The sequence below is a fragment of the Pimephales promelas genome, chromosome 2 (assembly GCF_988280905.1).
Source record: "Pimephales promelas chromosome 2, fPimPro1.hap1.1, whole genome shotgun sequence".
NCBI lineage: Eukaryota > Metazoa > Chordata > Actinopteri > Cypriniformes > Leuciscidae > Pimephales > Pimephales promelas.
The window spans coordinates 51118707-51128706 of NC_142770.1; the positions used below are offsets into that span (position 1 = coordinate 51118707).

Consider the following 10000-nt stretch of genomic DNA (forward strand, 5'->3'; position numbering starts at 1 on the left):
GGGGTGTACGGCGGTGGGGGTCCCTGCCCAGGGCTCTGGTTCTCCGAGTCGGGCAGAGGGGTGTACGGCGGTGGGGGTCCCTGCCCAGGGCTCTGGTTCTCCGAGTCGGGCAGAGGGGTGTACGGCGGTGGGGGTCCCTGCCCAGGGCTCTGGTTCTCCGAGTCGGGCAGGAGGGTGTACGGCGGTGGGGGTCCCTGCCCAGGGCTCTGGTTCTCCGAGTCGGGCAGGAGGGTGTACGGCGGTGGGGGTCCCTGCCCAGGGCTCTGGTTCTCCGAGTCGGGCAGAGGGGTGTACGGCGGTGGGGGTCCCTGCCCAGGGCTCTGGTTCTCCGAGTCGGGCAGGAGGGTGTACGGCGGTGGGGGTCCCTGCCCAGGGCTCTGGTTCTCCGAGTCGGGCAGGAGGGGGTACGGCGGTGGGGGTCCCTGCCCAGGGCTCTGGTTCTCCGAGTCGGGCAGGAGGGGGTACGGCGGTGGGGGTCCCTGCCCAGGGCTCTGGTTCTCCGAGTCGGGCAGAGGGGTGTACGGCGGTGGGGGTCCCTGCCCAGGGCTCTGGTTCTCCGAGTCGGGCAGGAGGGTGTACGGCGGTGGGGGTCCCTGCCCAGGGCTCTGGTTCTCCGAGTCGGGCAGGAGGGGGTACGGCGGTGGGGGTCCCTGCCCAGGGCTCTGGTTCTCCGAGTCGGGCAGGAGGGGGTACGGCGATGGGGGTCCCTGCCCAGGGCTCTGGTTCTCCGAGTCGGGCAGGAGGTGGTCCAGGCGGGTGCCCCCTGGTCCCCCCGACGTGTTAGGGGGCAAGCGGTGGGTCTCCCCCAAGCCCAAAGCCCCGGTTCCCAGAGTCGGGTAAACTGCGGGAGTAACTTTGACTCTCTTAAGGTAGGCAGGAACCGGTGTGAGTGGTGTGGAAAGCCGAGTTGGGGCTCCATGTTCTGGGCACAGGTGGATCTCCTAGTGGTCCACCCCAGGCCCAGAGTGTGGAGCCCCAACTCGGCTTATTTTTTTTTTAAAATTATTATTATTATTATTATTTTTTTTTTTATCTTATTTTATTTTATTTTTTCAATTTTTCGGGATGCACCGGGTAGAAGTTCAAACTTCAACCGCCGTGGGGGTCCCCTGGCCAGAGCTCTGGTTCTCCGAGTCGGGCAGGAGGTGGTCCAGGCGGGTGCCCCCTGGTCCCCCCGACGTGTTAGGGGGCGAGCGGTGGGTCTCCCCCAAGCCCAAAGCCCCGGTTCCCAGAGTCGGGTAAACTGCGGGAGTAACTTTGACTCTCTTAAGGTAGGCAGGAACCGGTGTGAGTGGTGTGGAAAGCCGAGTTGGGGCTCCACGCTCTGGGCACAGGGGGATCTCCTAGTGGTCCACCCCAGGCCCAGAGTGTGGAGCCCCAACTCGGCTTATTTTTTTTAAAATTATTATTATTATTATTATTATTATCTTATTTTATTTTATTTTTTCAATTTTTCGGGATGCACCGGGTAGAAGTTCAAACTTCAACCGCCGTGGGGGTCCCTGGCCAGCGTTCTGGTTCTCCGAAGTGGGGCTGAGGGGGTCCAGGCGGGTGCCCCCTGGTCCCCCCCGACGTGTTAGGGGGCGAGCGGTGGGTCTCCCCCAAGCCCAAAGCCCCGGTTCCCAGAGTCGGGTAAACTGCGCGACTAACAATGACTCTCTTAAGGTAGTCAGAAACCGGTGTGAGTGGTGTGGAAAGCCGATTCGGGGCTCCACGCTCTGGGCACAGGGGGATCTCCTAGTGGTGCCCCCCAGGCCCAGAGTGTGGAGCCCCAACTCGGCTTATTTTTATTTTTATTATTATTTTTTTTTTTATTTAATTATTATTTTGGGATTATTAGACTGGGTAGAAGTTGCAACTTCAAACGGGCATATCTCCGGAACCAAGCCGAGTTGGGGCCCCATACACCCGGCGTGGGGGGCCCTCCTAGAGGCCCCCAATACCCCCGAGTGTGGAGCCCCAACTCGGCTTACTTTTCGAGTTACAGCCGGTCAAAGTTGAAACTTTAAAGGGCCATATCTCCGGAACCAAGCCGAGTTGGGGCCCCATACACCCGGCGTGGGGGGCCCTCCTAGAGGCCCCCAATACCCCCGAGTGTGGAGCCCCAACTCGGCTTACTTTTCGAGTTACAGCCGGTCAAAGTTGAAACTTTAAAGGGCCATATCTCCGGAACCAAGCCGAGTTGGGGCCCCATACACCCGGCGTGGGGGGCCCTCCTAGAGGCCCCCAATACCCCCGAGTGTGGAGCCCCAACTCGGCTTACTTTTCGAGTTACAGCCGGTCAAAGTTGAAACTTTAAAGGGCCATATCTCCGGAACCAAGCCGAGTTGGGGCCCCATACACCCGGCGTGGGGGGCCCTCCTAGAGGCCCCCAATACCCCCGAGTGTGGAGCCCCAACTCGGCTCACTTTTCGAGTTACAGCCGGTCAAAGTTGAAACTTTAAAGGGCCATATCTCCGGAACCAAGCCGAGTTGGGGCCCCATACACCCGGCGTGGGGGGCCCTCCTAGAGGCCCCCAATACCCCCGAGTGTGGAGCCCCAACTCGGCTCACTTTTCGAGTTACAGCCGGTCAAAGTTGAAACTTTAAAGGGCCATATCTCCGGAACCAAGCCGAGTTGGGGCCCCATACACCCGGCGTGTGGGGCCCTCCCAGAGGCCCCCAATAGCCCCGAGTGTGGAGCCCCAACTCGGCTTACTTTTCGAGTTACACCCGGTCAAAGCTGGACAGGAAGTGGCCGTATCTCGGGACCGGAAGGTCCCCGTGGCTCGGGACGGCGGGAGGAGCAAGGTCCCCGAGAGCGGGCCCCGCACCCGCCGCCGCGAGCCGCTGGGACCTCCCGGTCCCGAGATGGGCCCCGTTACGCGCGGGCGACTTTCGGAGAAAACGGCCCGTATCTCGGAGAGGGGAGGTCCCAGCGGCTCGCCCTTTCGGGTGTCGGGGGCTCCCCACGGGCCCTCTCGGAACCCGCCTCCCCCGGGCCCCTGGGACCTTTCCTTCCCGGGCGCCCCCCCGACACGTCGGGCCCCTTTTCTCCGGGACCCGGGGGCCCCGGAGCTCGGGGGCGGGCTCTTTGCGAGGGGCCCGCCGGGACGCCACACTTGACCCGAGTCCGGTGTCTCTGGGCCCCCGGGTCCCCGAGCTACGTGCGTTCGAATTCGGGGCCCTTTTCCGGGCCCGAAAATCCCTCAAAGTCCGAAAACGTGCAGCGGGCGGGGACTTCCGGGGCCCCGGAGGCTCTGACGGCACACCCAGGGAGGTGCACCGTCCTCGGGCACGGCCAGGTGGCCCCCCCCCCGGGGTCCTGGAAGTCCCCCCGCCCCCCGGAGACACCCACACCCACCCACCGGACGGGAAGATTCCGTTTTTCGCCGATATCTCGAAGACGGCCGGGCGAAAAAATTTCAAACTCGGGTCTTCCGTAGGCCTCGAGGGGCCCTATCCAAAGAGGCCACCCGCGTCCCCGGGGGCCTCGGGGTCAGGGAGTTAGGCCCGGTCAAAGGCGCGGCGTTTTTTGGCTTATATCTCGCGAACCCCTGGGCCAATCTTCCCCAAACTCGAATCGACCGTAGTGCCGGACGGGGCCTTTCGAAAGAGCCCACCCACGAGGTCCAACTCGCCCGGGTCCCCGAGTTATAGCCGTTCAAAGTCGGGGGTCCCGGCGAACGGCGATCCGGTAGGGGGCGTCCCCGGGGCCCGCCGCCGCCCTGGTTCGAGCGAGGGCCCCCGTGGGACCTCGCCACCCAAATTTGAGCTCTCTGGGCCTTCGCGTCGCGGAGATACGGGCGATTTTCTCCCGGGATCGTGACGTCATCGGCGGGCGCCATTTCAGAGCGCGGCCGAGGGTTTTCGGCCGATATCTCCGCGAATACTCGACCAAAAACGACGAAACGCATATGGACGCGTTCAGCTCGGCGAGACGGTTCGAATGAGCCCGGCCTCGGCCGGGCACGTCGAGTTTTCGGCGAGATATTTGCGTTTTTCCGCTTCCGGGGCGCTTTGGGGGCCCGTATCTCGGGCCCCCGGGGGCCCACGGGGCTGGGGGCGGTCTCATTCGAAAGGTCTCGTCCCGTTCTCCAGCCCATAAAAATTTGGCGTCGATCGGAGCCGCCTTCGGCGAGCTACGGTCGTTTGAAGCCCCGTGCAGTGGGGTTACCGTCCTTCAAACAGCCGCCGCTCGCAGGGGGAGTCCCGGGGAGGCATGGTTGCCTGTATGACTTGGGCTTAGAGCACCCAGCCCCGCGCTCCTGGAGGAACCTCCGGTGCACAGGGTCTGCTGCAACCAGCCACGTGGGTTTTGAGGGGTAGGGGAGCGTGCGCTCTCCTCCCCGGGCGGGCGGCCGGGCCCTGGGGGCTCGCGCCTCCACGGAGGGACCTCGCTCCCGGGGCTTCGTCCCCGGGGCTCGGGGACTCCGTGGCGGCTCGGCCCCCGGGGTTCGACCCCGCTCGCTCGCTCCAAAACCCAAGTCCAAAACGTGGGGTTGCACGGGAGCTCCGGGCGCGACGGGTCTCCACGCACGGCCCCGGGGAGGGAGCTCCGACCCGGGCCGGAGGCAGATTCGCCCCCTGCCCCCCGGCTGTCCGCCCGGAGCCGAGACGGTCCTAAAACGGGCCTTGGGGGTGATGTAGAAGGGTAACGCTCACCCAACCAGGACTCACACAAACCGATCTGCATCCCAGGCAGGGTGCGGGTCTCCTGGGCACGAATAAAGCCCGATGCCCCGTGGGTGATGTTGGCCCTGGCCACTCAAGGCACTCACCCAAGCCAGAGAGGGTGCACTCTGGCTGGGGAAGCAGATTCAATCTCTGCTGTGGTGGAGCTCTGGAAAAACGCGAAACCTCCAGGAAAAGACGGCCCGATTTCTCTGAAAAGTGCATCCCAGGCAGGGTGCGGGTCTCCTGGGCACGAATAAAGCCCGATGCCCCGTGGGTGATTTTGGCCCTGGCCACTCAAGGCACTCACCCAAGCCAGAGAGGGTGCACTCTGGCTGGGGAAGCAGATTCAATCTCTGCTGTGGTGGAGCTCTGGAAAAACGCGAAACCTCCAGGAAAAGACGGCCCGATTTCTCTGAAAAGTGCATCCCAGGCAGGGTGCGGGTCTCATGGGCACGAATAAAGCCCGATGCCCGTGGGTGATGTTGGCCCTGGCCACTCAAGGCACTCACCCAAGCCAGAGAGGGTGCACTCTGGCTGGGGAAGCAGATTCAATCTCTGCTGTGGTGGAGCTCTGGAAAAACGCGAAACCTCCAGGAAAAGACGGCCCGATTTCTCTGAAAAGTGCATCCCAGGCAGGGTGCGGGTCTCCTGGGCACGAATAAAGCCCGATGCCCCGTGGGTGATGTTGGCCCTGGCCACTCAAGGCACTCACCCAAGCCAGAGAGGGTGCACTCTGGCTGGGGAAGCAGATTCAATCTCTGCTGTGGTGGAGCTCTGGAAAAACGCGAAACCTCCAGGAAAAGACGGCCCGGTTTCTCTGAAAAGTGCATCCCAGGCAGGGTGCGGGTCTCATGGGCACGAATAAAGCCCGATGCCCGTGGGTGATGTTGGCCCTGGCCACTCAAGGCACCACTCACCCAAGCCAGAGAGGGTGCACTCTGGCTGGGGAAGCAGATTCAATCTCTGCTGTGGTGGAGCTCTGAAAAACACGAAAACCTCCAGGGAAAAGACGGCCCGGTTTCTCTGAAAAGTGCATCCCAGGCAGGGTGCGGGTCTCCTGGGCAAGAACGAAGCCCAATGCCCACCTTGAAACGGAGCCTGGGCTCGACTCTGAAGCCCAGATCTCGAAAAACGACAAAGTACAAAAAGGTGCGGTGGCTCCAAACCTCCATGCCCTCAGACCTCCCTGGCCAGCCCAGGGAGGGTGGCCCGTCCTGGGCCAGACTCAGATTTCCCCCGCCACCCCTGGAGCTCCGCCTGGAGCGAAGACGGTCCTAAAACGGACCATGGGGCTCTTGTAGAGGATGAGGGAGGGAGAGAGGGGCCTTCAGAGAGCCCCTTGGCCGGCTTGACTCTGGAGTCGAATTTGGAAAAATAGACAAAGTCCATAAACGTGCTGTTGGTTCGGACCTCCAGGGCACTCAAGGCACTCACCCAAGCCAGAGAGGGTGCACTCTGGCTGGGGAAGAGGATTCAATCTCTGCTGTGGTGGAGCTCTGAAAAACACGAGAACCTCCAGGAAAAGGCGGCCCGGTTTCTCTGAAAAGTGCATCCCAGGCAGGGTGCGGGTCTCCTGGGCAAGAACGAAGCCCAATGCCCACCTTGAAACGGAGCCTGGGCTCGACTCTGAAGCCCAGATCTCGAAAAACGACAAAGTACAAAAAATGTGCGGTGGCTCCAAACCTCCATGCCCTCAGACCTCCCTGGCCAGCCCAGGGAGGGTGGCCCGTCCTGGGCCAGATTCAGATTCGCCCGCCACCCCTGGAGCTCCGCCTGGAGCGAAGACGGTCCTAAAACGGGCCTTCGGGGATGTATGAGAGAGGGGAAGCGTGGTGGTGGCAAACACAGAGGACCCCCTACCAGCGATCAGACCGTCGTGAGTCCCACTCAGAGTCACTCTGGGTGGGCATGTAAAAATCCAGATTACGCCGCGCTGGAGCTCTGGAAGTTACGAGACCTCCAGGAAAAGACAGGCTGGTTTTCTGAAAAGTGCACCCCAGGCAGGGTGCATCTTTTCCTGGGCACGAGCCCAGCGCACATGGTGTGGTGGTCCGGCTCTGGTGCCAAAGTTTGGGGGAAAAAATAGACAGAGTCCAATAACGTGGTGTGGTTCCAAAGCTCCATGCCCTCAGACCTCCCTGGCCAGCCCAGGGAGGGTGGCCCGTCCTGGGCCAGATTCAGATTCGCCCGCCACCCCTGGAGCTCCGCCTGGAGCGAAGACGGTCCTAAAACGGGCCTTCGGGGATGTATGAGAGAGGGGGAAGCGTGGTGGTGGCAAACACAGAGGACCCCTACCAGCGATCAGACCGTCGTGAGTCCCACTCAGACTCACTCTGGGTGGGCATATAAAATCCAGACTACGCCCCGTCGGAGCTCTGGAAGTACGAGACCTCCAGGAAAAGACAGGCTGGTTTTCTGAAAAGTGCACCCCAGGCAGGGTGCATCTTTCCTGGGCACGAGCCCGGCGCACGTGGCGGGGTCCGGCTCTGGTGCCAAAAAAATTGAGAAAAATCGACTAAGTCCAATGGCGTGACGTGGGTTCAAAGCCCCATGGTCTCAGACCTCCCTGGCCAGCCCAGGGAGGGTGGCCCGTCCTGGGCCAGAGTCAGATTCGCCCGACACCCCCTGGAGCTCGACCTGGAGGGAAGACGGTCCTAAAACGGGCCTTCGGGGCTGTATGGAAGAGGGCAAGTGTGGTGGTGCAAAACACAGAGCACCCCCTACCATTGATCAGACCGTCGTGAGTCCCACTCAGACTCGCTCTGGGTGGGCATATAAAATCCAGACTACGCCCCCCCGTCGGAGCTCTGGAAGTACGAGACCTCCAGGAAAAGACAGGCCGGTTTTATGTAAAGTGCACCCCAGGCAGGGTGCGTCTTTCCTGGGCACGAGCCCGGCGCGCGTGGCGGGGTCCGGCTCTGGTGCCAAAAAATTTGAGTAAAATCGACTAAGTCCAATGACGTGGTGTGGTTCTAAAGCTCCATGGTCTCAGACCTCCCTGGCCAGCCCAGGGAGGGTGGCCCCGTCCTGGGCCAGAGTCAGATTCGCCCGACACCCCCTGGAGCTCGACCTGGAGGGAAGACGGTCCTAAAACGGGCCTTCGGGGCTGTATGGAAGAGGGCAAGTGTGGTGGTGCAAAACACAGAGCACCCCCTACCATTGATCAGACCGTCGTGAGTCCCACTCAGACTCGCTCTGGGTGGGCATATAAAATCCAGACTGCGCCCCCGTCGGAGCTCTGGAAGTACGAGACCTCCAGGAAAAGACGGGCTGGTTTTATGGAAAAAGTGCACCCCAGGCATATGCTTGTCGAACGGTCGGTCTGGGTAAACGGCGAGTGTCCGTGCTGTTGCGTGCGAACGAGATTCCCAATGCTAACGAACCTCCCCCGGCTGGCGACCGGGGAGAGCGCCTCGTTTTCGGGCACGAGCGAATGCGTCTGCCTGGCGGAGCCCCCGTCGGTGCCGAGGTGGTCCTGAGACGGGCCTTCGGGGTTTTGTCGAGGAAGGGGACAAGCGCCCCAATCGGACAAGGCGACGGGCTAAAAAATGGTGCTCGGTATCGGTTTCTGACATCCAGGCGGGGATGCGTCATCTGGGGTCGGCAGGCAGGCAGGCAGGCGGTCACCAGGGCGCTCTGGAGGAAAAGGCCCCCCCTCCGGAAAAAAAGGACAGAGTCCGTAAACGTGAAGTCGAAAGAGTTCCCCAGGGCCGGCCCGTCTCCATGGCCGGTGACCTGGGTGGGTGCCTCGGACCCGGGGCGAGACGGTATCGGTGGGCGTGAACGGAGCACCCGTCGGTGCCGAGACGGTCCTAAAACGGGCCTTCGGGGTTTTGTCGAGGAAGGGGACGAGAGCCCCGCTCGGACAAGGTGACGGACCAAAAAAAAAAGCGTTGCTCGGTATCGGTTTCCGACATCCTGGGGAGGATGCGTCGTCTGGGGTCGGCAGGCAGGCGGTAACCAGGGCGCTCTGGAGGAAAAGGCCCCCCTCCGGAAAAAAGGGACAGAGTCCCTAAACGTGAAGTCGAAAGAGTTTACCAGGACGGCCCGCCTCCCGGGCCGGTCACCCGGGAGGGCGCTTCGTGCCCGGGGCGAGACGGTATCGGTGGGCGCGGCGGAGCTTCCGTCGGTGCCAAGACGGTCCTAAAACGGGCCTTCGGGGTTTTGTCGAGGAGGGGACAAACGCCCCGCTCGGACAAGGTAACGGATCTCCGTGTGACGGGCGCCTCCGGGTTGCCCACCCCCCGGGGCCCGAGAGGAGCGCACCCCCTCCTCCCGGGCCGTCGACGCGAGGGGTGTTTAGCCTGATCGATTGGAACTTCGGACGCGCCTGGGGACGGCCCCTGCCCGGTCGAGAGACCGCTATGGGCAGCTTGCTCCTCCCCGCTCTGCGCGTCGACTCTAGACGCGGCCTCCCTCCGGGGAAAGCAGGCCGCGTCGACCTCGGGAGACTCAGAAGACCCGTCTGAAACGAACGTCCGCCACGGCGGGCGGAGGACGCGGTCGCGTCGGTCGGATCGGACGGCGAGCGGATCGGGGGGCTCGACACATCCCCCCACCCTCCCAGTCTTCGAGCCGGCTCTTCGCACCCGCGCCTCCCCCGCCCGAAAGGCACCCTTTCCCGGTTACGGCCTCGACCCAGCGGCCACACCTTCTCCCCCCCAGAGAGAGAGGAGGGTTCCGCACGCGCCCCCTATGAGCGGCCGCGCCGTCCCCGAGCCCCCGGCCCGCCGACCCGGGCCGCACTCGGGGCGGAGCGAGACCCGTGTGTAGGAAGCCAGCGTGTTCGCGGTTCTCCTTCCCCCCCTACAGGGCGGTTTACCTGGTTGATCCTGCCAGTAGCATATGCTTGTCTCAAAGATTAAGCCATGCAGGTCTAAGTGCACACGGTCGGTACAGTGAAACTGCGAATGGCTCATTAAATCAGTTATGGTTCCTTTGATCGCTCCACCCGCTACTTGGATAACTGTGGCAATTCCAGAGCTAATACATGCAAACGAGCGCCGACCCGGCTCCCCTCGGGGGGTCGGGGACGCGTGCATTTATCAGATCCAAAACCCATCCGGGTGCGGCTCCGGCCGCCCCGGCCGCTTTGGTGACTCTAGATAACCTCGGGCCGATCGCGCGCCCTCCGCGGCGGCGACGACTCATTCGAATGTCTGCCCTATCAACTTTCGATGGTACATTCGGCGCCTACCATGGTGACCACGGGTAACGGGGAATCAGGGTTCGATTCCGGAGAGGGAGCCTGAGAAACGGCTACCACATCCAAGGAAGGCAGCAGGCGCGCAAATTACCCATTTCCGACACGGAGAGGTAGTGACGAAAAATAACAATACAGGTC

General features: G+C 62.5%; 1 non-coding gene across 1 annotated transcript in view; it reads left to right on the forward strand.

The window, feature by feature from the left end:
* The first annotated feature begins 9475 nt into the window (after nt 1-9475).
* LOC148997941 (18S ribosomal RNA) overlaps nt 9476-10000 on the forward strand; it is a 1864-nt gene continuing 1339 nt past the window's right edge. Inside the window, exon 1 of the ribosomal RNA XR_016149876.1 lies at nt 9476-10000. This exon is cut by the window's right edge and continues 1339 nt beyond it. This is a non-coding gene — a ribosomal RNA (18S ribosomal RNA).